General features: G+C 41.1%; 1 long non-coding RNA gene across 1 annotated transcript; it reads left to right on the forward strand.

The window, feature by feature from the left end:
- The first annotated feature begins 214 nt into the window (after nt 1-214).
- On the forward strand, nt 215-26,667 carry LOC119033770. Its single transcript, XR_005079366.1, has 3 exons — nt 215-352; nt 10,619-10,765; nt 26,002-26,667. It is a non-coding gene; the product is annotated as an uncharacterized LOC119033770 (long non-coding RNA).
- Nucleotides 26,668-27,298: the final 631 nt, after the last annotated feature.

Here is a 27,298-nt window from a genome sequence, read left to right on the forward strand (position 1 = left end):
AGAGATTACATCAGTAGGTACATGGAGGCTTGACTCTGTAGCTGCACGGCCTTTGTGATGGAAAATGTGTTTTTCAGTATCTATCTTTGCAAAGTTACTTGTATGTATAGAATGAGCTCCCCCACTGATGGTTTAGTCTACTTCAATCATGCTCTGGGAGGGTATTTGAGGGGTGGTTGTGTGAGTTGTTGGTTGTTGCAGCTGTTCTGTTCCTTTGCTGCAGACAATCATGCAAAGAAAAAAAGCCCAGAGAAGACCACATGTTGGCAAATAGTTATTTATTTCATCACCAAGCACACATGGAGCAACACTGGCATTAACGTGGAATCGTTTCTCTGCCCACACGATGAATGTAAGTCCAATATATGTTTGGCTTTCAGCCCAATCGCCAGAATAAATGTTAGCTAAGTACATAAATTAAACCTGAACATTTACTGATGTTGCAACTTTACATTTGTTTGGCCTTAAATATCTGTTTTGGTCTCCAGGATCATGGCTGGAGATGGTCAAACTTTTCATGAAAAATTGCTGGTTTTGACAACAAAAAAATGCCAACCTTTGTCAAATCCGTAGTTTGCAGAATCAGTATCTACAGCCATAATATCCTGGCGATTGGGTTGCTTTTAGCTCTGCTTTTGTCTCCACCAACTCCTGGAAAATGACTCTTTGGCTGCTTATGAAATAAAATGCCTGTTTGGAAACTGCCTCCCGTTTTGATGAGACTAAACTTCACAGTGAGTCTGCAGGCTGTGATACTAAAAGAAGGAGCCAAACGAGGCTTGAAGGCCTGTGCAGCACAGTCACATTCCAGCACTATTTTGATAAATGCAAGTTTTGTAACTTTGCGCCTCACCTTTAAATAATAATGTGCAGCCTCCTACGAGCCGTCCTGTCAGTAATGATGATGAATGAACAACAGGTAAAGGTCGACAGGTAATAAACTGTACTGTCTTTACATTAGGTTTGCCTGACATTATCAAAATGAGATAAATTTATTTTTCATTGATCTCAAACAATAGGTCACAGACAGATAGTTTGCCTCAATAAGCTCTCCTCTGTCTGCGGTGAGCTGCTGCCACTCAGTCATTCACGTCGGTGGTTGTTCAGGCTCGGAGACTTGATATTGTCGATGCTCGCTTCCTTCTTGGAAACCTCACTTGGACGGAAACCTACCACTCTCACTCTCTCCGCACTGGAGAGACGTGTTTCCTCAGCACTTTTGTGGGTCATCACAAGAAGAGGAAAAAAAAAAAGAAAAGCACATCATCGATGCCAGTGTCCTTTCAACACGCCCTTGCCCCCTCACACAGCACAGCTCCCTCTCTCACCCCTCCAGTGCCTACCCAACCCGCGATAATAATGACGAACATCATTTATGCAAATGTAATTAGGCGGAGAAACATGATAGTGGAGCGCAGGGCGCCAATGGAAATTTATCACTGAACACTCAGGCTCTAAACATTCAATTAAAATATTGAATTTCACCGGATTTAATCTAAACGTAATAAATTAAGCAGTGGGGTTTGCAGCAGAGTAGGCTGACATTTGGCTGTCACTATCACACTTGGAGATGGTCTTGGTTGATTCCACCACCAGCCTCCAAGACGCAGATGCTCAGATGGAGAACGAGGAGAGAAGGTGATGTCTGGTCCTTATCGTATCTGTATCTGGGTCGATGTTTAGCCCGTGTTATTCTTGGAGAGGTGAGATCGGGCTATCCTGTGAAGACAAGTGTGTCTGCCACGTGGTCGGACTGCTGTTGAAAAGGTTTTTCGAAGCCACCTTGTAAGCACAACACAAGACCAGCTAGCAGTTGTGATGGTTAGCTAGTGTGCAGTGGATTTTTTGGCTGGCTGCTGAATGTTGAAGCAAGGTCGTATAAAAGTGGTGAGAGTAAACCACAACAGTAAAGTTGTAGGTCATTAAACTAAAGCAATGGGTTAAAAACGCTCCACAAAGCTGAAGGGAAAAGCTGAGTCGCAGGATAATTCTCTGTAGGTTTCTCTCGATAACTGACACTCTTCACGTGAAACAAAAGTATTGATCAGCGCAGCCTAAAGTTTTATATGCAGCTGTATAAAACGTCCTGTGTCTGAAGACTCTTGGCAGGAAAGGCCATGAGAACAGCAGATGTTTGGTTGAACCCACATCGAAAGGTCTTGACATCTGTGATACTTTGTGATATTTTGCAGGCATTTTCAATTTCACAAACAGCATGTGTTTGTTTTCATCTAATTGGCTTTTTTTTGGTGCTGTCAGGAGATGGTACGAGCGTGAGACGTGTTGCCAAGGTGATAAACTTTTCACTCCAGCGGTGATGAGAGATCGAGTGTGAGCTTGTATTCACATTCAAACACACACAGAGTCAATTATACCCGGACTGAAGGAAAAAAATACAGCTGCAGGTTTTTTTTCTACCTGCACATAAACAACAATATGCTGTATATGATTTACATGTATAGACAGACAATGTCGGGTCAGGTGAACAGTGTAACCAGCTGGATGCCCTCACCTCTCTGTCTCTGCTTAATGTAGCGTGAGTGCTTCTTGAGAGCTGATCCACATCCAGACTAAAGCTGCAATTTCAGCCCGCGCTCGTACAAACAAACTTCCAAGCTGTGTGAGTACAGATCCAAAGAGCTGCTGCTCACTCGAGAGCTGCACTCTCGGCGCTCGCTGTGAGTTTGCATCTTGTAATGTGCTCTGCTCGGCTCGTGTTTACATACGGAGGACATGGCCGCCTGCCTGCCTTGGCTTCATGGTAATAAGCTGACATTGTCCCAGTTCTCTTAATATCACATTAGAATTTCATCTCAAGGGGGGGATTCACTGCGAGTGTGGGAACTTTATATGTTTAATGAATAAGACTGGGGAAACAGTCTCTTAATGGTTGCATTAATGCTCTTTTTTGTCCCCTGTCTCTCTCTGTACATATTATGCATAATATAAAACATGACCTGATTCTTCCTCCATTTCCATAACGCCCCTGTGGATCTTGGTGGTATTTTGTCTCATTTTGTGCTGCATCTCAAAGTAGAGGGAATCATTAAATACAGTCTGTCTGTGAATCACTGCCACAGAAAACTGTGGATACAGTGCAGAGATGTCCTTCAAAGCAGCATTCTGATACGCTTCACATTTTGTTCACAGCAAAAAGATGTTGGTTTTTATGCTCGCATGTTAAAATGTCAATGGCTGGTTTGCCAAATAAAAGTGTATAGTCATTCTATACTTTGTTGTAAAATTTTAATTCTTGTGATTGTATTCATGCAAACCATTTCAAGATGAAACCACATTCACAAGGTATCAACAAACAGACTTGCATGTTCAAGTTTTTGCTATGTCACCAATTTGTGTGTTAGAATGGTGTATTAACATCCCAAAAACTGTTTTCTTTTATTCCCAAATGTCCAAAAAATTCATTTCAGTAACATATTAAGTGAAGAATACAGTTATCAAAGAAAAACAGATGCTTTTTAATGTGTTTTTCTCTCAAAGAAAAAATACTGCTCTCATAGAAACAGCTATGCCCGACCTAGACCCAACAACAACAGACCCATGTAGACCGGTGGTCCGCTCTCTCTCCTCTCTCCTGAGCCAATCACATGCCGTCCTCCAGATGATTGATGCACCATGTTGCCAATGAGCTCTCAAATCCAGCGATATGTAGTTCATATCAGTTTTGAAAGTGTTATGTTCTTTAGATAGTTTGTGTTTCCCCCTTGGCACTGGTTTTTTAATTATTTTATATGCATTAAGTTAGAGGAAATAAGGAACTAAAATTGCTTTTTGCCTTTTATTTTGAGAGAACTTGGACCATGTCTGACTCTGTGATGTGGATCTGTTGTGTTTTTCAACTAAAAGTCAGTAACAAATCATCTGGAGGCCTATATTTGCATTTAAAACTGTAGGCTCTGACAGCTCGGTTACTGCTGCTAACTTTTTAATACTGTATGTCTGAGTTCACTACATGCTCAAATATATACGGACAAGCGATTTTGGAACTAGGCTACAAGGATTTGCTCCCATTTAGCTGCAAGTGCGTTAGTGAGGTCAGCCACCGATGTTACGTGATAAGGTCCGGCTCACAGACGGCACTCCAGTTCAGTGTTGTTGAGGTCAGGACAAGTTCTTCTGTAACAAAACAGGAAAGCTTCTCCTTGTGTGGACGGTGGCATAAACATGAAACCAGAACGGGCTTCCCCCAAACTGCTGTGGAAGCAGACTGTTGCCACTGAGCAATTAAGTGATTTCACTTGATTGGAGGTAAGAGAAGAAGGCCAACAGCCAAAAAATGCAAACAGGGTGTCCACAAACACTATGAACAGATCAGTGTAGCATTGTCATGCTAGCAGGCATTAACAAAGACGGGCCATGTCGCAGTGCAGCTGGCTGTGTGTACTACGAGCGCTTGAACCAGGAGTTTTCCATTATTAACTGTAATCTGGGCCTCGCTGTGTCTTTGATCCACCATGCGACACCAAACACCAGCTCCACAGCCACCGATAGCCCGCCATGATTTATTTATCTCTAATTAGCTGCTTTTCATTCAAAATCATGAAACTATAGACTGGAATAGACATAAACTCATCCCTGCATCTAGGCCAATGTTTGGTCTGGGATACTGTGTTCTGTATCCGATTGTGGTGCGATTCATTATTTACTAAAGATCAAGTTTTAAAGCAGGGCGGTTGTGCTGATTTACAGATAAGAGATTTTTTTTTCAACCAGTCTGACAAATGGTTTTAAGCAGTTTGACCGCGTTTGAGTCGCTCTTTGTTTTTTCTCTTATCCATCCTACTTGTTGTTTCCACAAATAGCCCTTTATCCTTTTACAACCCAGGACTCGTTATTATAATATAATGTTTCATCTTTAGTTATCTGTAGAAGGATTAAAATGTTGAATGACAAAGACTTCATTTTCTCTTCCAGCTTCATCAGAGTTCCAACCTCCTGAAATCTGGCAAACATGATTATCTGACAAAGTCTCCTCATGTGCGTTCAAACTGCTCCCAGGAATAAAAAAAAGACTTTCCATTGTGATGCATTCATAAGAATTGGCCCAAATTAGGAAATATCATTTTTCTCCTTCTTTTTACGGACCATTGCTTTATTTAATTTCCACTTTGAGCTGCCATCTTTTTCGTTTCAGGCTCAAATGTCCACCTGCATGCTCACATTCTTTCCTACAAATCCCCAAAAAGTAGTTTTTTTTTACCATCATTCTTTTTTCCCTTTTTGTGGTGACACTTGATACTTATTCACCCTTTTACTCACTTATTTTCCCATCTTTTCTTTTTCCTGGCTTGTTTGTAAATCTGCGTTGTCCTTCCTGTCGCTTTGATAAAATAATAAAACTAAAGAAACCCAAAGAAGTTTAAATAATATCTTGGATTTTGCACACAATAAAAAGAAAAATTAAAGCATAAAATGACAAATAAGCACAAAGTAAATGTCAGTTGGAGAGATGATAGCTTGGATGCTGCTTGGGCTTTTTTTCACACTGTGTACCTAAATAGCAAAGCATGTGTAATAGCATCTCCTGCTAGAGAAATGAAGTATTTTAATTGCCAAAATCTTGCAGTGTCTTAATACCCCTGCAGCTGTTTTCCAGGACCAGACTTTATGACTCACTATATAAATATTTTATCTGCACCATAAATATAGCTCCAGTCTATGATGTTAGCTTTGGTCAAGTGCTTATTTTGGATCATCAAGAGAGCTGCAGAGCTCTGAATTGGTTTTGGCTCATCTATCTCGTTCACTTTTCACCTCTCAGGCTCTGTTACTTCTCCTCGGCTCTGCGAAGCTGTTTTGGCAACAGAGAGAGGAAACACTAATAGCAACAGGCAACAATGTGAAACAGATCATTTTAAGAAATGTGTTAAGACGTCTCTTCGGTACAGAACGTTGCTATGTCATTAAATATGTAATTCTGGGCAACCTCTTACTGTCTAGATACGCTCTGTGGACAGTTTCTACCATTAAAGTCACATTAGGTTGTGCAGACTTTGAACCCAAAGATGAATTCAATGTTTACCTTGGATTATCGAGGTCTGATTGATGATTCTCGACTTGTCCTCTGTGTCATTTTGCGTCCCTCTCCATTACTTACACTTTTTTTTTTCTTTTCTTGCGTCAGTCCTTAAATGATTCCTGTGCAGCTCTTGTTTCTCTACATTCCTCTACTTAAACCTTAGACACGCACCAATTACCCGGTTCTCTCATAATACATGTCCTGATGTTTTATTCACTTAACGAGACTTTAATCCGCTCCCTGATTTCCTCTGCTGTTACACGCCTTACCTTGAAACCGAGCCGGTTGTACGCCCTCTTTTCCAACACTGCCCACTGTGCTCGCCAGCCGGCTGCCTACAGGAGAGCTGGAGGTGGCAGACGGTGTTGGGGAGGATGTGTTTGTGAGTGTTTGTGGAAGTGTGTGGCTGAAAGTACCGTTGTACAATACCTATATAGACGTGCAGGTTTTTGTATGTTTGCATGTGTTGGTGTACATGACAGGTGCCGACTCCTATGTCAGGGGTGAGGTCGCACCCTCCCTCCTCTGCCTAGGTGTCTGCAGAGGTTGGCATCAACTCAGCGAGTGATAGGGTGAACACCTTTTACCCCTCCACACACACACACACACACCCAGCCCCCTGGATGTCATTAGCCTCTACGCTAACAGCAGGCCCCAAGACAACTTGGGAAAATGGGGAGGGTCACGGGCGCATTCTTGAGCGCATGTTTTTAGCGATGCATACAGATGGAAGCGTTGTGCATTTGCTGCTGGGTTATCAGGGATGTCAAATGCCAGCAGAGGTGACTCGTATTGACAGAGATGCTTACGCGGTGATATATTTCGGCGTTGTGTATCAGCTGCTCAAATCTGTACGTGTCGCCACTTTAATTAATCAGCACTCAGAGCGTCTAATGGTGCAATCACACCTTTTGCTTTCTTTTTCGAGGTCTGAGCTTCTGTGTCGTGGAAAAGTTTCATTTTGCTACACTCGGTTAGTTCAAGGAGAACAAGCAAAAAGGATTTGAACTGTACAAAGTTCTCATTCTGTGTGTCTGAATGCGTCTTTGCTTTATAGACAGTCAGTAAAAAGTCATTTTAAACTCACCTTTTAACACCAGACAAAAAACCCACTAACATCCGCCAGCAGTTTGGTTTTGTCTTGAGTAGGACGGGGTCAGTCACAGGTCAAATGTCTGCACGACAACCATAACAGTTACTGATTCTATGGTGAAGAAAAGTAAGTTTTTAGTCTCATTCCAAACTCATCGAACACTTACTCTCTGGTTTTGTAGGTCGGGTCAGCCACCAGCCCACAGTATCAGCATTTGACGATTTCACAATGAGAAAAATCTGCTTTTCATACAGATTGGACCTTTTTTTTTTTTCAGTATGTTGGCGCGTAAATGATTTTCCATCCATCTTTTTTCAAGCAGCGTCTGAGCAACATTCATTGGGCATTAAGTTTGAAAGAGAGACTGAAGTTATTATCATCATCATCATTAAATGCTTGTTTCCATCGTGCACAATCTTGGGCCATCCTCTCTAGCCTGCTCATGGTTTATCCTCAATTCAACAACTGTGTTTTCCTGATGCTGATGGAAGAAAAGTATCGTAAGCAAATCCAAGGTGCTGTCATGCAGTGGACCTATCTGTCGGGCCTTCACACCAGTTAAGTAAACACACAGAAATGTGAGCATCTGTTCAGAATATAGCTTCAGAACCTGGTGGCTGTCGGATGGTGTAACCCACGTCCATACAGCCTCATGCGGACCTCACTACAGTTCACTTGGAAGAGAGCAAATGTTCATAATTTCGTATCTCAGTGCAGTTTTGTGGCTCCACCAGCTGTGGGGACGTCAGCTGAACGTCTGGTTCTTTCATATTTGGCTCAGCTTCTTCTCCATCGCTCCCAAAAAGGTGCTACAATAATACCTTTAGCTCATCTGTTGTGATATATACTCTTACAGCCGCCCCGGTTGTAACACCTTCTCTCTTTTCTTAATATAAACTCGGCAAGCAGCTTCGCTAAGCAGGTGATACGTGTGAAACTCAAAACACAACACCGGATTCAGCTCGCACCACGCAGAGTACGACGTATGATTTACACTAAAAGTTGTCATTTACATTATAAACAGAAAGAGAGCCGTCCTTTCTGAAGAGAATGAGATCACTTCACATGGCTGCTGCATCATTCATGACCAAATATGGGCACGAGGGGCTGTCAGATATCCCTTTATGATTTACTTCTTACTGAGCTTAAACTTTTCTACACACCTCACTGTGTTGCTCCGTTGTGCTGAAGAAGCAACTTTGTCGAAACGCCCCAACTGAAGACGAACCAGCAGTAATGTACACAATTTGATCACCGGTGCAAAGATCGTCATGAATCGATACCTTTTGTTAGAAATCCTGTTCTTTTTTGACAGAGGATGATGGTGCAACAAGGAAACATCATGCAAACATACATTTAATTCAAAACGTCCCAAACTTTTTGACATTAAACTTAAGAAAGCAACCAGTAATGCTGTTTCTTCTCAAAGGTGTTGTGACCAGCAACCAGCATAACTTCCTTCTGAATTACTTCTTCTTAACATTTCGATTGAATTTAATTGGCTGTATTTGCTTCGTGTGCTTTGGGGGAAATTCTGTCACTATCGCCCCAAAAATGACCTCCTGAATCAGATTATTCACTCGCGTCAGCTCGAGCAGGGTTACTAAGTATGCTGGTAATTACAGTGGACACCTATTTTTTTGCTTTTGAGTGTTGGCTTTCTTTTGTTTTTAGTGGATTTGAACCCTTCTGCAAACAGTTTATGTTTCTTCTGTGCTCAAACAAATGTCTCAGATCTGCCTCGACTTCTGAACAACGCTCCGACTGCAGGAAGGCGCTAGTTGTCTATTATAGATATTATGTCTTAGAACAGGATTTGTATGGTTGTTTCGATGTTTTATGTACAGTGATTGAACAGACTACATAATGAGCAACTGAGAGAAAACAAACACGAAACTTTGCTGGTTGCTTGAGTGTGGGTCTGTATGGATATGAACTAAAAGGTGCTAAGGTGAGATGAAGCAGGTTAGAAGGATTCCATTTATAATTATGGTGTCAAATCAACTGAAACTGCCTTCACCTGCTGTGGGATTTCTCCTCATATAATTGCAGCACGATTTGTAGGTTTAGACAGGTCAGAATTATTGGAAAAGTTTTTTTTTTTTTTCTAAGTGGGAAAAATTTAAGTGAACACTTTCTAAAGTCAGAGAGATTTGGTACACGAGTTGCAGAGTTGACATCACGTAATGCTGAAGCGTGGCAGACAAAAGTAAACATCGTGTTGATGAGAGGAAACTTTTACCAAAGCCATGTATTGAATAGACATTGGATTGTTTCCATTGCTCGTCCTTGCCACTCAAATGCTGGCTGGCTGCTTGAACGCTCAGAGTGCTAAAATGCAAAATAACTTATTGGAAGTTGGAAGAACGACTTCCCCGACCAGAGAAATGGGACGATCCAAGGAGCACGTGAGTGCAGCAACAGTCATGAACCAAAAGAGAGAATCAAACTTCTTGGGAGACCAGATCCTGGAAAATGTCGAGTGGATTTAATCCCGTCAACTCATATTTGGACGAAGTGTAACACGCAGCTTTGGAGTGTGTCGATGCAGCAGTGAAAGACAGAACTGTGGCTGATATTAGAAAATAAAGGGAAAGAAAAAGAATAGCTGCAGCATTAAAAGTGACTGTGGGTCTGCTAATTCCTCACCTTTTTAATCAATACTTCCACATTGTACACAAGTCAGGTTAAGTTCATCATCACACAACCTGCCGGAAAATCGCTTACATCAAGTCAAGTCTAGACTTTCCTTACAGATAAGATCATTTCCACGCCACAGTAAGGTTTTAAATTATTACTCATATACTTAGTTTTCTGCTTAAGTAACCCTTGAGATCAAAATGAATCACAGGTCAGTTTCTGTCTTATTTTCCACCTCTGCACACTTCATTCCAACGTTCAAATGTCTCGCTGAATGCAGAAATTACATCTTGAACTCAGCCATCACTTTCAAATCGATCACCCTAATTTGTTTAACCTTCACAGAAGCACTGTAAATAAAAAGAAACAACAAATGCATTTTCTTACATAGTTCTTAAAACTTCTTAGGTCCTATAAAATGTCAGAAAAGGCTTGTATGACTTTCTGTCTGCGCAATGAATTAATTAGGAAAAGTTTCTCATCAGAAAACTGTCTATTCTTAATTTGAGAGAAGACTCAACAGGATCACCAGCATGTGTTTATTATATTAATGTCACGCAGGTGTGTATCTGACATTTAAAATACAGTTAACTCAAATTTGTAGATTGATCTGATACATGACAGTGTGTCTTCTTGCGTGTGACAAAAATAAACTCATTTCTAATATTTATATCAAGTACAAATGATCCGTAACTTTCCTTCTTCCAGTGAAACAGGTGGTTAAAATGGTTTTCAGCTCTCTCTCCAGACTCCCTCTCTAACACCGGGGTCTCCTCTGGCTGTGGTGTCACTGTTTCGACCCTACAGTATTTATTTACACTGTCTTTCTCTCACACATTCCTTCCCAGTGAGCCAGGCCTTGGGCTGCCAGCGGAGGACGTGAAGTCAAGCCAGGGAGCCAAGGCCACTGTCAGCTCTCAGTGGTTAGAATAACCCAGTAAAAACCTCCTGGGGGCTGTGATCGGACCGGCGCTGGCAGGGAGAACAAGTGCGAGGTAAGACGGGAGATGGAGCAGATCTTTTTTTTTTTTTTTTCCTTTTCAGATGAGTTCAAGGAGGAAAGCTGAAGTTAAATATTTGAAGGAAATAAGGCACCATGACATCAGAGATGTGGAGGTTTGATATCTAATCAGGCTGAGGTATTACACACTCTCTGCACGACTGTGTGTGAAACTGTGAGCTCAGAGCAGAATTTAGCCTTTCACACTGGATATTAGATTAAGATTCAAAGACGAGACACTCTGTCAGCCATTTTATTCTGTTTGGTAAAAGAAAAATTCACACAGATCGGAAATGTCAGTCCTGCTTGACCTCATGGTGATAAACAAAAAAATCAAGTGAAAGTTTGGGCGTCCACAAAACATTTCTAGAGCTTCACAGCAAAACAAAACAAAACAAGAAAAAAACTGGCTCCATGTTTCGTCTTCGGCATAATATCTAAGCCCTGAGAAACCAAAAGATGTTACTTACATCCTTTTTTCAGCCCAGATCTTCACTGTAGCTGCTGAGCTAAAAGCATTAATGCACAACCCGGCTGAAGTTGGTACACAAGCTGTACCGCGTGTCAAAGGTGTAAATAAAGTCTTTTCAGATCAGTTTGAGATCTTCAGTTCACTTGGATTACAGTCACATTTTAGCACTGAGCAGAATTGTTTTGCTGTTTTTGTTAACTAACCCTAACTGTCATTTTTCTCATGACTGCATACTTCATATTTTTACCTCCAACTATTAGATTTTAAGAGGCACATTTCTGTACGTCTTATTGTGTGGCATTTCACATTGCATTTTAATAATCCACTTTGTCAAGCCATTGTTTGAGTGATTGTTGAGCAGCTGGATATGCATGAGTTAATTTGCAAGTTCTCAGGTGTGGAGATATGTTCAGAAAATGTGGCTCCATTTCTTTACAGATTCCTCCACAAATTTCACTCAGAAGAGAAAAAAAGACATGAAAGGAATTTTATTATCTCCACAAACAAGTTTTGTAGTGCGGCTACTTTTTCAGATTCCTTTCCAACTCTGATGTTGGTCTGAAATGTAACTTCAGGCCTTTCAAATATGTATTAAATCCAATCGCTTATCTTTGATTGAGCCTGAAAGCACATTAGCCTCCATAGTGTTTTTTTATGCTGCTACAGTATAAAGCTTTTCCACTGCTGATGTGACTCCAGCAATACGATGTCACACATTATCTCAAATCTCTCTCCTCTCACTCATTATTCTCTGACTCCATCCGCCCTCCTCAGCTGCCCCTTGTGACAGTGTGTGCCTTTGACACGTGTGCAGGAAGGACACACTATCAGTTTTTCTAATTACTTACTGGTCATGATCAATTAGCAACATTTTAAGGCGCTGTGGTAACCTTGTATAAATACACTGGTGGAGTTCAGCAGCCATCATGGTTGACAATTAAATTGGTCTGTCACTGCCGGGCCCTTCATTAATCTCAACTTGTCATTCTTGTTTATGCTAGTTATAATGGCTGTGTGTGTGTGTGTGTGTGTGTGTGTGTGTGTGTGTGTGTGGAGAAGGGGAGGTCAGATCAGACATGTGATGCAAGAGAAGTTTGAAGTTGTGTGTATATATGTGTCACAGGCACATGTGTGTTTATTTGCATGGATCTATGTGTGTGCATGTGCAGAAATGTATATTTTCTGTGTGTGTGTGTGTGAGTCCGTGAGTGTGTGCGGAGATCTTTTTAATCGTAACTGTCATTTTGAAGCCAGTTGGCACCCTGAAGCGATTACCTCATGTGTCCTTGAGTATTTTCTAAATTGCTCTGAGATGTTTAGAGCCTCTCCTAATGACTTTCATAATCGTGCGGTAACTCGGCCGTTTACGCCGTGTGAGAAAATTCCTACTCACTTAAACCCGCTCGTACATCGATTGAATCGGACAGAAAAAGCCATTGTATGTTGCGTTTAGGTCCGGATCTGTAATCCTCTCACCATTTCCCCCCTCTGACTTTTTTCCTGAGTGCATAATTCCCTCAGTGCACAACTTCAAGAGTTAAGTTGGTCCATAACTATTTAATTTAGTTTTCATTGTTGGTAATTTTATTGGCATTTTGGTTAATGGGGCACTAATGGGATCTCTTACTGAAAGATGTAAGCACTAGGAAATAAGACACACACACACACACACACACACACACACACACACACACACACACACACACACACACACTGGTGGGAAACAATAGCTGGAGCCACATTGACACAAACACATACACTCTCTTGCTGCTGACCTTTAACCCCCTTCACTGTCTTCTGACCCTCCCGGTGTGACTCCCCCACATTGGTAGGAGGGTTGGTTGGGGTTGGTCACATACCCCTGACCCCCTTTTCCTCCTCCTCCTCCCCCCTCATTGTTTCTGGGTGAGTGTATCTGACTGGAGACGAACAAAGGAGCGTGTTGGCGCCTGCGGACTGCAGGCTCGCCCCGCTTCGTATTTACATATGAATGTCAACACCTATTTTGTAACTTGTCTCCTATATACGACTTTCAACAGTGATATGATGAGTGTGTGGACGTATAGATGTGTGTCTGTGTGTGTGAGTGTGTGTGTTGGCGTGTAGCGATAGCTGGTGAGTGAACATGTTCGCCTCCTGAAATGATGAGGAAGTGTCTGTAATGTATTTCTTGAGTCGACACTTCCTCTGTTGACAAATACGTTTTAGTGAAACGTTACAATCAGTGGATGTAATTTATTGATTATTCATTTTGTCCTCACTAAATGTTTGCATTCTCTCTGTTTTGATATGTTAGTCACCAGCCTTCACAATCTAATTCGTAAGCAAATTGTAAACTTATAGTGAATTAACTATTAAAGATCAACAACAATGTGATGCTTTATAAACCATGTTTAATCAACTGTAAAAGTTTATAAACATCACATCTATAAAAAAAAATCGTATAAATGTTAATCAAGCATGTCATTTTGTTTCACACTAAAATTATATTTACAAAGTTAAATTAACTTTTAAATGTGCCATTTATTAGTGATGTTACCATAAAGCGCCATTTCCAGTGTTGAAAAATGAGGGGAAGCTCCGATCCAAGTGTTTAAAATATATTGTTTAAATATTGAGGCGCAAAAACCATTGAATTCCAAGTTGGGCTTATCTTAACATTGATATTTTATATTGTAGTTAATTGGAATTAAATTATTGAAAAATGTCCCAGCAAGTAACCGGACTAGTTAATTAGCTTATTGAAGTAAATAATAATATATCATAAAATAAAAAGTTAACATGTTGAAAACAACATTCAGCATGCTGAATATTAAAAATCTTAAAATATTTTTATCTACTCATAGATAAAGATGAATAAATGGTTGAATAATCAGCTCTGTGATTACTTTATAGTCCTTTGTTCTTAATTGCTGCAGAGAAACGACGGATGGTGATGAATTGAGAACGTTTGCACATGGCAGGCAGGTTTTTTTTTTTTGCAGACTGTTAGTGTCAACCATCAAGTCATGTACCTTTGATTGGTGTGCACTCACACAGACACACACACGCACAAACATTAAGCCATAATTAGCAGGGTGTCCATGCTTGAGTGGTTGTGTGTTGAGCAGTGGAGTGGACAGTGAGGAGGAGGAGGAGGAGGAGGAGGAGGAGGAGGAGGAGGAGGAGGGTCATGCTAATTCTAATGTGGACAGACTCGTCACAGCCGTTGATGACTGGCGTGTGGACCCAGAGGATGGAGACGCTCCTGCTAATTAAGAATCCCTAAAATTAAGTGTTGTGTTGCTTTGTGTGTGTTTGTGTGTGTGTGTTAGCATGAACGTGTCTGTGTATCTGTGCAACTGCAGCGAGTGAGCTGCTCGTTACAGGCAGTGAAAGTTCATCCTGCGACGTCTTCTTCACGTGTTTTTCTTTGTTTCTTTCTCGACCACGCTGTGTAACCTTTAACGATGCCCAAGGCAGATTGTTTGCAGTGGAGCTCCTCTGACTGAACTTCTTAATCCTGCTTCATTTTGGCCGACTCTACAGTGGTTTCATCAGAGGAAATATCACAATACCAAAACATATTTTTTTGTGAGTTCTCGCAATGCTCATAAAAAAATATCAACTGTGTCTCATAACAAACAGGAAATCCAAGTCGAGGTCCTGGCGTGCAGATTCTGTGAACCTCTCCGGTTCTGTGAGGAGGATCTACCTTCAAGGCCCAAATCAGGACAGAGAAAAGCTCTTTTTTACTTGACATAAGCCGAGCAAGCTCACTGAATGATGTTCTAGCCTCACAGTGAAGATTCAGCAGTAGCTCTGTGTTGGTCTCAGCTCCTTCTCACCTCATGGTTCAGCAACTTCAAACCCTGAACGTGATCTTTGACTGGCTCACACACGCGCACTCCTTGTCTTTGTATCGGCTTTGATAAAAGGGCTGGGCGGTGGGTAGAAGGGAGTAGCGGAGTGTGTCAGCTCCTGGAGTAGGCTTACTGTTCTGGGAGATGCACTGGGCCATTACACATGACCTCTGACCCCTGCAGGCACCCTGAGGTGAAATGACGCGGGCCTGGTTTTACTCAGCTGGAACAAGGCAGAGGAGGGGAGGCGCAGGGTGACTGCATGTGTGTCGTTAGTATTCGTGTGTATGCATATGTGTTTACGTGTGTTCACACGTGCACTGATGTGTGAGCAGTGTTCACGCGTCCCACCCTTCATAAAACAGAGACACCACCAGCTCGGTCCCAGGCAGGCTGGAGCTGCAGGCCTGTCCTGTGGCTATGCAAATGTGACGGGGGGGGTGTAAAATATGAATTTTAATCACAGACACCTCCGTCCAATTACCAGCCAGTGACCCTGATGAGGATCTGTCTGCTGTCTGCTGTGGGATGGGGAAATGACAACGCACACGTACAAAGATAATCTCAGCTTTCTTTTGTGATGTAGGTCAGGTGGATGACTTGTGCACTGTGATTTGATTCATACATTTCAGTATGATCACCTCAGTCTAAGAAATCTTAAGGTCACAGTCACAGTTAAGCTATTTGAAATGTAGTAATGTTAGAGGAGGTTTTCCTTGGTTTTCATGGATAATTGCCAAATGTGCACATGCAATTTTGTGATAACTGTGAACATTAGCATGAGGGAGGACACTTAGTTTATATCTTTTAAACCAAAGTTCAATTGGAGAAGTTCTTTACCGAGGAACATCACGTTTTTATCAACTGAAAGAATTCTCGTTTATTCTTTCAGTCACCATAAATCTGGATGAAACAGTTTCACGCCTGATCTCTGGAGGTTCTGTTGAAGTTCCTCTCACTTTAAGGTAGAACGCCTGTCACTCAAAAGTATACAACGGTATTTACTTTCAAATGAGAATCTAATTTTGTCCTGATCAGTCGATCTTAATCGCACAGTGTGTAACTTGTGACACTCAGAGTCTCTCAGTCAAAACAAATCAAAGGACATCTGTAGTCACACAGAGACGTGATCTCACGCTGCGGCAGGAAAGTTCATGTTCGAAGTCATTTTTTTAAAGTTTTATTCTCGTAACGATTCATCACGTGCAAGAGACTGAATGAACGAAACACTGCTGATGAACATGGTAGGAATCATTGGGGATCATGTAAGTGCACAACTCAACAGAATATATAACAAAGATTTGACGGTTATTCGATTTGTTTTTGCAGAAATGTTACATGTTATAGCTTAAGATTATAATTGGTCTCCATGTAAGAAAAGATACAGTTATTGACAACAAGCCATGATATACTTCCAGTCTCACCTTGAAGCCGTTGTCATAAGACATTGGAAGAATTATTGTGATGATGTATTGAGGTATATTTCAGCGTAAAAAGACTGCCCAGTTATACACATGTGCTCTGTTAACATGATTCTAATTAGAATAAGGTAAACAACATATTTTCTTGCTTTAGACCATGACTGACATGATCACAATTTAATTTTCAGACTTGAATTACTTGTCAGTCAGTTTCTTCTTGAACCAGCGATCAGTGTCACTGACTCTTCCTGCACGTTCAGACATTTCAGAATAACGTATCAGGATGCTGCCGGTGAGCGAGCAGACCGCTCCGTGTCCAATGACAGCGGTGAAAGTCATGCTGCATAGTTTGATGTGATATTTGCATTTGCTCTGTAATTTATTACTAAGTGTGTGTGTGTGCGTGTGTGTGTGTAAGTGCGTGTTATTACACTGCGGTTGATGGCAGCAGTTAAAGAGAAGAGAAACTGTCAGAGTTAAAATGGAGGGTGCAATGAATAATGACCTCTGTAAAATTAGGAATTACGGTTTGATACAACATTAGTTTAGCTTCCTCTTCAGTTTTACACAAGGTCACGGCAGTATTATTTTAAATATATGACACCCACTGAGAACGGACCACTGTGGTTAAGACGCGGGAGAAAATAGAAAGTTAAACTTAGTGGGATCATATAAATAAGTGTGCAGGATCCATGTTGTCTCAGTCTCTTAAACATTTTAATAGACTGATTACAGAAACGCCTCATTTCAAGGGCTATTTGTGGTCGCTGAATGTTGTTAATGCATCAGAATAAAGTTGGCGTTGCACCTTGATGAGCAGGACAGTCACATTATTTCACTGATGACATTAGGATGCAGCTCTTTCACACTACAGTCTGGTGTCTCACTGGTTTGAAGGCTTTTTGTTTGACTCTCTGTCTGTTTCTCACCTCTCGCAGCTCGTTCCTGTTTCACCCTGTTTTCAAAGTGGTAACCTTGCTAATTGCATCAGTAGTATGAAAACTCATGAATGCAGCTGACACTTGTAACAGCAGACCGATAGGTGAGACACACACTGAAACAGAAGAGCTGCTCTGTGATTTCTGTGAACATCCCGATTATATTTTGGTGAACTATGTTTGTTCTTTACTCCTTAAGGGTGTCAATAAAGTTAAACGACTTTGGATACTAAACTCTCAAACTCTTTATTTCATTAATCTGTTTTTTTACTACCTTCAGTCCAGTTAAGACTGATGTTTTGTTTATTTAACAGATTTTAGGCAATCATGACACGTATTTAAAGCAGGGTGTGCTTCTAATGGATCTCATTTTTATGTCCGCCAACAAGGTTTTGTTTCCACTCGTGCCCGTTTTGTTAGTTTGTCAGCAGGATTATACAAAAACTGAACAGATTTTCACAAAACTTGGATGGAGAATGGGTTTCTGGGCCCAGAGCAGAAACCATATTGCAGGATCATGATGAAAAATCTGGTGTATTTAGGCGGCTGGTGTTGATGAGTGAGTACATTTTTGGGGGGGTTTCCAAGTAAAAATCCAGATCTGTCAGATTTAAATGTTTTATCTGATTACTGGACTGTTGTGCGCTCTACTAGCTTTTTTATTGTAAAAGTCCAAGAGTTTGTTTTTCAACAAAGGTCAGATTTTTTAGAAAATGGTACAATAATTTGTTTTAAAAACTCTATTATAATTCTGGAAGCACACTGAGCTGTTTTCACCACAACATGATCTTTACTGCCCACATTCCCTGCGAGAGCGGCTGGATGGTGTTAACAATTCCAATAAATACAACAACTTTTGGGTGTAAACTTTGTGCTCTGAGATTTCTTTTGAATTACTGCTTGATTGGAAACAAATCGCCGTGTTGACTGTGGACATTTTTTTGTTGCAGTGTAAGCAGTGGTTATGGTTTCAATTTGTATTTTTTTTTCTTTTATTGCACTGGAGAGATTTAAAGTCACATTCCAATCCACAGTCATTTGCACTCTGCAAAGGATACAATTCACTGGGCAGATGAAATATTCTGAGCCTGAACGTCGTCCAATTTCAACACAAATGCTGCAGTGACATTAAACATACATTAACAGACACAGAGTGAGTTTTTTAGTGTGCGGCAGAGAAGCATCTGTAAGTCTGTACTGTGCCATATAACACAAGAGAGTTTTATAGTCTTCATTTCACTTTTTTATGAAACTCAGACAAAAGCTGATCGATCCCTGGTTTCATTAGAGGACATCTAAATCTTTTTTCTCTCATGAAAAACTGAAGTGTTTTCTCATGATGCATTTTTAATCGTTTGGCGCCATTAGGGTGACACAATTCAAGGGTCCCAAACGCCCCCGCCTCGTTCAATAATGGAAGTCAGTGGAGAAATAGACAAAAACAGTCTGTGTAGGCCTAACCTGCTTAAAACCAAGGATTAGTGTGTGTGTGTGTGTGTGTGTGTGTGTGTGTGAGGTAGCTAGCTAGCTAAGTGACGCAGTGATGTCATAGTCCCTGTGTTTTCACATGGGAACCTGATAGCTCTGAACAATCCAAGGCGAGCAATTTTTGGCTCAGGCGCACTTGACATAACGGACAGATAATTGTAGGCTTTGTGTCCGCGGACCCTCCAGAGATGCGGAGGATCAAACCCTCCAGGATTTCGGACACTTTGATGACGCGTTAATGCCTGCAAAAACATTTACCGCCTCGGAGATCACAGATGGAATGATGTAAATGTAACGCGGTTCAAGTTAACTGCCCCCTGATATCAGCAGATGATGTAAAGCTTAGATCTAGATATTATGTCTAACTGTTGCCAGGGTGTCGGATATAAAATACATTCATATTGTGTTCCACTTTCACTCTTTTGATCCATAAAGTCCCCACTTATAAATGCCATAATGGATGATATTATTTAGTAATGGGAACGTCGGGTGAGGTCAAGTAAAACTCGGTCATTATCATTGAAGGTTTGCAGGCTGTTGCTGATTTTCTGGACAGGAGTTTCAGCAGATTATATTGATCGTTCTTTTGCCGGGGAGATTCATTTAATCTGATTTATATGTGAACGTTTTGGAGCACAGATGCATTTTTACAGCAGTTGCACATGTTCACACCAGGCAGCTGGAAGGTGTAGTTCTGCACTCTGATTCACATTTCTTAAACTCAAACACATGCAGGCAACAACAACAACAAAAACTATGGATCCATATTATTCACTCAAGCTGCAGAAAAATGTTTACCCTTACAAAATGTTTTACATGTACCATCAACACAATCACCAGAATAAATGTACAAACCACAAAATAAGTTGAAACTTTACGTCTCTTTCAGTTTTTCAGTTTCATGTTGTTCTGGTGAGGAAAAGATCATGTTTAGACTTTCCAGAATGAAATATTGGCAGTGAAGGTTTCTGTAAAGCAGTTACATGTTCACATTTGTAGGTGTTGTTACGTTCCATACTGATATTTGTACAACATGTGTTGTGTGTTTACATTACATGTTCATGATCTGTCATATCAGGAGGAGGAGAGGATGGTGTGTCCTGCATTTCAACATTTGTAGGTGTGACACCACTGGACACTGTTGGCACAATTTCCAGCTGTTTGTGGCACCCAAACAGGTATTTTTAAGCAAGTCATGAACAGCAGCCTCTGTCCAAGCTGCCATCTTGTCTAGCTGTAAAACCACCTTTCCCTTTTCTTTTTTAAATGATAATCAGATCATATACATGTAATGTGATGAGACATGGATTGTAGAATTGTTTAAATAATATGTGCAATACATTTAAATTCAAATGTACCTTCCAATGTCCGTGTCTCAACACAACAAAAATCCATTTCTAACCTCAGTTTTGTTTTAATAAGAAACATCCAAATAATGAGACTTACATCCAGATCAGAGTTCAAACTTTCTGACTGCTAAATCATTAAAAACTTTGTCATATTGTTTCTTTCCAGCATTTCATTATGGGCGAGCAATTATGCACATTCTCCCATTTTGTCTTCTATTGTGCACAGAGATCAACAGCTTTTCACTTGCCCTTGAATATTCTAAAAAATCTGCCAAACATATTTTCGGAGTCTTTTAAATGAACCTCTTTTGTTGATTGTGACAAAGCGTTCTTAACCTCCTCGTGTTTCTACGTTCTGCCCTTGAGAGACGCGCGGGGAATAATAGTGACAGCTCTGTCTTTTACAAGAAGGATAAGAAAGTGTTTTTAAAGAGGCAGGTTGCCTTGAAGCGACGCAGGAATACTTTCTGGGTCGTAAAAAACAAGTGTGAGAATGAGAGAAGGGTAATTTTTAAAGCTATGTTTAAAAGGTAACTGTTTTCTTTTATATTGCCTCACACCTGGATTTAATGACAAGCCTCGGCAGGTAACTTTCACTTTAGGACTTTCCATAAACATGATCATCAATATTCAGCCACTGTGTGTTTTATCGATATTCAGCCATCGGAGTGATTTGTTATATTCTGTGGAAACATCCTGTCGATTTGTTCGATCCATGTTTTCAATCACACCATCTCTGAAAAGATATAATGACTCAGGTAATGAGGATGCATTCACAATGGGAAGTTGAGTTTAAGGTCATGATGGCGCAAAGACAATGAATCTTTATGGATTTTGTTATTGTGTAAATAAATATGTGTTATGGATATTTACAATAATAACACGACTTTAATCAGCAAGCAAGAGCAATAATAATAGTTGTAATGGGAAGATGTAATAGCCAGTGTTAGCCGAAAGTAACAATAAAGTAAAACTACTGTGTTAAAATTTTACTCTGTATCAAACATATTAAAGTATCTGGTATCAAAGGTTCTTGAGTACTTAAGTATTTTCCTGATTATCAGATATCTTTAATTTGATAGCCGATGAAAACAGAAGATGGAGGTAAAAACAAGTAACTGAACTTATCAAATGTGTGAGTAAGAAGTTTGTGTTAATGTAGAGAAGTTTAAGCATAAAGTTGCAGAAATCGGAAAATACTCAAGTAAAGTACAAGTACTTCAGAATCGTACTTCAGTACTCGAGTAAGTATATTTGGTCACAGGCCGTCACTGCATGATAACAACAGAAGTGTTGTGTCATAGGACACGTCACAAAGTTTGAGGGAAAATCAACGTCACGAAAGATTTATTTTGTTTTAAGTGTTCACACATTCAAGCCTCTCTCTTTGTGCTCTCTGAGCTTCTGTTAAACCTGCTAGTTCTCATTGTTTTAAATTCCCAGTGTTGCAACAGTAATTAACCTTGATGTCTCAGACTGTCATGTTGGGTCCATGAAGTTGAGAGAACTACACTTGGAAAGTCGTTAATTGAGTGTTTACAAAGTTGTAGGAACCCTGATTTGTACAAATAGTGACAATAATTATATTTAGATATATTGTAGAAGTAATGGAGGTAATACTAGAGCAAGATGTTGATATACTTTGCTGTACATGATCAGTATTTGTTCTTTGGAGCTTGAGTTTGTGGCATTTGGCTTTTATTCTTTAACAATATTTGGATAATACACATTTGATTGCATTATGTTAATTTAACCACCGTTATTGCTCACACAGTTAAAACAAATGCTTTTATTAATTCAATCTTTGTTAAAGTTTTTCCTGTTTTTCAGGACCTATTCAGGAAAAATTGTCAATTTTAAGCATTATTAACTCTCTTTCTTACATTTCTGCACCTGTGATATTAGCAGTAGTGTTAGTTGTGTTGATATGATCTGTTACTATCTCACCGTGAGCTGTGAATATGTGCTATTATTATATATTCCAGCAGGCGCTTCGTGTCTGTCTCGTGTTATCTGTCCGTGGAGGAGTTCAGGCCGTTCACTCTGATTTATGACTCTGGAGGTCTAACTGTGTATATTTACAGTCTCATGACCTGAGAATGACACCCGCTGGGCCGAGCGAGGAGGGCAGCGAGGGGCGGGGAGGGTCACGGGCTGTATCGCACACATAAACAAAAATAAACATATTAAAAGTTTTGTCCGATATAGTCACAGAGGGCAGCTCACATCTACTTTGACAACAAAGCTGTCGACAGAAAAAAGTAAGTAAAGTAATTTGGCGTGAGCTTAAAAACACGCAATCACATGTCGCGTTTTTCTACTTTTTTCTCCAGATGTCTTTTCCCCAGATTTGTTTGACTTCTCCTCTCACTTCCCAAACATGACATCAAGATGAAACGTGCACAAGTAACGTGTCCGCGAATGTTTTTAATGTCATTTTTTGAGGAATCTTTGTTGACATGCAGCGCTTCAAACTAGACGATGCATCTGGTGTTGTAATCTGTTCATAGCAAATTTAGACGGAGCAATCCCGGCAAAAGTGGCTCCTGAGAAGAGCACATTGCAACACTTTGAGCGGCGAACATCGCAGATTGAGTGAAGTAGTGAAAATGGCTGAGTGTTAAACGAGGTGACAGCTGCTTGTTTACAGATCCCAGCACCCCGGGGTGACGGTGGTGTGGACTGACACCCCGGCCTCAGATTGTCACGGGCCCGTTTCCAGAGAGGCAAATGGTGCTTGGCAAAAGGTACTGTTCACATGGGTTTGATTAAAACCACTGGCGATAGTTTGTACCTTTTGCAGTGTTGTGCTAAAAAAAGGTTAACGGCCGGCGTGTGTGTGTGATTTAGACATCTGTGTGAAACTTGAGCAGGATAAACAGCTCGGCCTCATCTGTGGTCTCTCTTTCTGCTTCTCGACCTCCAGTGACTTCTATCTTCTTTTCTCCTCCAACTTTATCCTCCTGTTTTTTTCCCTTGTTGCCTCTCTACAGCTTCTATCATTGTCAGCCTCACGTCTGTGTGTTAATTCAGACCCTTCTCACCCCCAACGTGTCAAATACAGCAGCCTGGTTAGTTTGACGCTGTAGTGTAACTTTTCAAAGGCTGGGGGCGTTTAGATGTGACGTACAATGAGCTTTCCCTTCTCCGACCTGAGTTTGCATCCTGTTTGGGACCAAGAGTTGAGAGTAACTTGGTTTTAGAATATGTTAAATAAGTAGGTTAATGTATGGAAATGAGTGACAAGAGTGAACCAGAGTATGACTTCTTATTTCACCTAACCAAGTAGTTCTCGGCCCTGAACCTCACTAGTCTGTCACCATATGGGCTGAAAGTCATATTATGTGATTTTTAGTAAGCTTTATTTTGAAAGTTTACTGAAGTGAGAGCGGTAAGTTCACAGTCGTAGTTCGAAGCTGAAGCCCACTGAGCCTGACTTAGCATGAAGACTGACGTTGAGAGAAACCGTTTGCCTGCCTCTGTTAACGACAACAACAACAAAAGAAGGCCTAGATCGACCAACAGCAACATCTCCTGCTGCCGTAGCACCAGACTACAGAGCAGCTTCGCTCCTGGTGGCAGGTATTAAGAATGATTATATAGAAATAGCTCAACTTCATGCTGATGGTCTTCTTCACTTACGTAGCTCATATAGGTGCATCAGTATCAGATCGAGACTGTTTCATAACCAAGTATAAGTTTATTTTAGTACGTTTAACCACAACACTAACCGAAAATGTCAAAAAATGTGGTTTTCATGGGAGTTGTTGGTTGGAACTGTTTCTTGTCTTCACGGTGATGTTTGTACTCACTGACAAAGCGAATGTTGAACTATTCCTTTAACTCTCCTCTGTTCCACCTCTCTCTCTCTCTCTCTCTCTCTCTCTCTCTCTGTTTGGAGATCGGAGCGATCTGATTGGCCGGGCCCAGCAGGAATAAACGCTGTGAAGCTGGGCTCGGAGAAGGGGTCGCTGTGTTTTATGAGCCATTAAAGTTTTATTCATCCCTGCACCGAGGCAGCCTTCGGCCACGGGGTCGCCATGCTTTAAATAAACTCTCATCATTCCTCCACCCCCTCCGCCCCAATATCTGCCTCCCCACCCTCCCCTCCCCCCTCACCCGCTCACCCCCAAACCCTTCCACCCACAGACTTAATGGACTGTTTATTGTTTGATGTTCAAGTCCGACTTCATCATTTTTTCCCTCTCTCTGTGTTTCGCCCTCCACTTGTGTTCAGTGGTGTGGAGGTTTGACTCATGTGGTTCGTCCGCATGTTTGTCCTTCGTGTGGATTCGTCTTGCGTGAGTGTGTGAGTCCATGCCTGTGCGAGCGCTACATACGTGCAGTATGTCTATAAATTCCTTTGGCGTGTCGTACTCTTCCCTCTGCTTCTCTGTTTCATGGGTGCATACCAAACTTTTTAAAAGGATGAAGCTGGTTGTATTCTTCTGCTTTTTGTTTCAAGCAACTCTCAAGAAAGTAACAAAACCGACAGTGAGTTGAGCTGCTGACAAATATTCATCTGTGGAGCGAAAGTCTGATGTACATGTTTGTTTGAGAGAGCTGTGACTGTCCCAAAACTATATTAAAAACACATCAATGAAGCACACAGTTGCACTGGACAGCTTGCAGTGAACGTGTAGCACGGTTAGTTTTGTTTTTAGTTTTAGTTTTATGAAACGAGTGTTAATTCACGTTTGACAAATGCTTTACCGAGCCGAGCTGTTTTCAAGAAATAATTGAGTTTTTTTGTTTGTTTGTTTTAATAACAGAACATATTTGACAGATTCTAAAGATGTTATCTTCAATTGCAACAGTTGGTTTTGGGGCTGAATTGGGTACCTGATGATGATGATGATGATGATGATGATGATGATGATGATAACATATGAACGTATGTAATTCACATATGATTGAAATTCTTACGTGGACATTGTTATTCATGTCACTTTTCCCAAAGATTGGTTAATTTATGTGAACTTCCACATATCACTCATTGAAGTTAACAATAAGCATGACTCTGCAAAAATGTGGAATTCCAACATAATGAAACACATTTCACACGATTTCATGTGCCAGGTTTTGTCTCCATAAGTTGAAAAAACAGCCAGTAACACGTGGATGAATGTAACTCACATGTGGACATTTTTCTCTCTTATGTGAAACTGTGATTTTTGCAGGATTTTGACAATTCCATCATTAAAATCACAGAACTCTCAGTCGTGAGCTTGGCAGCTGAATTGAGTACTTTTGGAAAGTATTCCACATGTGGAGATTGTAATCCACGACGCCAGTCACATGTGGAAATGTAAAAATGTGCAACACCTGAATGTTTTTGAAGCCAAATCAGTTGAAAACATCCAGTTTGCATGTGACATTATTTGCTTTTCACAGCCAAACACACGTGAGATTTGTGATTTTCTTGACAGTACTTAGGACAAAAACCATCAGCATTCAGTGAAAGATGAAGTTCTCTCAGTGACTTCTTGAGGTCAGTGTTTTCATGCGCCGAGCGTGCCAAATCAGTGGACTCCGACAAAAACACGCGGGGTCATCTGGGAAAAAAACAAACAAACAGATGCAACATCACCAGGCAGGCGGCCACGCTGGCCTCACAAATGTTCAACTCACTCCTAACATGAACGCTGGATTACCCTGCAGGCACTGGAGCGATTGTCAGAACTTTCCACACTTGTAAAAATCTGCTTTTCATCACTTCAGGGTCTGAAGAGTGTGATAAGACTTCTAACCTGCAGATCTATTCATCAAAACGGACTTCCTGGATCGTACATGAAGCAACACACCCGACCCGATGCGGCCTCGTTTTTTTTTTTTTTTTTTTCTCCTCTCAGCTTGAAAGGTCTTTTCATGGGATTTGTTGACGATACGCTTATCTTTGAATTCTTAAAGACGCAACAGTTCATCACCCCGGAGCTTGTGAAGCACTTCTTGGCCGAGGGCGACCGAGCGATAGGAGGAGAAAATTTGGGGTTTGCTGAGTTCTCTTGCATGTTGTGTTACAGCTGACCCTGTCCTCAACTTTGACCCGTGACCCCGGCAGAGATCTGTCATGAGAGGGAGCTGCTTAACACAAAATGGAGCCTGGTTCAGGAGTCAGAAGGAGAGCGAGAGACATGCAGGGAGTGGGGGAGAGAGAGGGCGAGAGAGCTCTGCTGCACACAGAGGACTCATTTATCCTCTCTCTCTCTCTCGACTGCACTTTTTTTCTTCCCCTCCTTTGCTTTCTCTTGTTTTCGCTGCACAGAAACTGTTGCCCTTTCTTCCTTTACATCTCCTCTCTTTCTCTCTTGTCTTTCCTCCCCCTCCCTCCCTCCCTCTGTCTTCTCACCCCTCGTCTGGTTGCTTTTTTTTTTTTTTTTTTTTGGACAGCAGCATGCCATCATCAGCGGCCACCGCCGCCACAGGTACGGATTCATGGCAGCGAAGGACCAGCAGGATTCTGGGAGGGAATTTGTGAGACGAGGCTTTAATGAGAGCGAGGCCTCGTCAGCCGGCGAGAAATATATGCAAATGAGATGCACACACCAAAAAGGACCCTGGGTAGGCGAGGCGAGCTGCCGGCCGAGCTCCCGCTGAGCTCAGAGGAAGATGAGCGGCTCAGGTCAGAAGAATGACAACAAAACACCTCCTGCATCTTTTCTTCTTCTTCTCTTTCTTCTCCTTCTTCTTCTTCTTCTCTTTCTTTACTCTGCACCTCGGAGGACAGAGTGAGGTGGAAACTGTTCAACACGAGCGAGATGAGATGTGAGATGAGTTTGTAGTGTTGCTACATGATGCTGTTGTGTTTTTAGTTTCTGGACGGCTGTTGCTAGGTAGATTTTTAATTTGTTTTCCCCTGTTATTCATCTTTGTAAGCACTCTGACATTTGTAGGGTAAAATTATCTGGAGATTCAACACATCTGTGTTTCACATCCAGACGCTCCAGATATTTAGTTGTCACAAATTATTAATCTAAAAATAAAAAAATAAAAACTGAGCTCTCACATTGTTGCCTCC

This window comes from Acanthopagrus latus, chromosome 15 (assembly GCF_904848185.1).
Source record: "Acanthopagrus latus isolate v.2019 chromosome 15, fAcaLat1.1, whole genome shotgun sequence".
NCBI lineage: Eukaryota > Metazoa > Chordata > Actinopteri > Spariformes > Sparidae > Acanthopagrus > Acanthopagrus latus.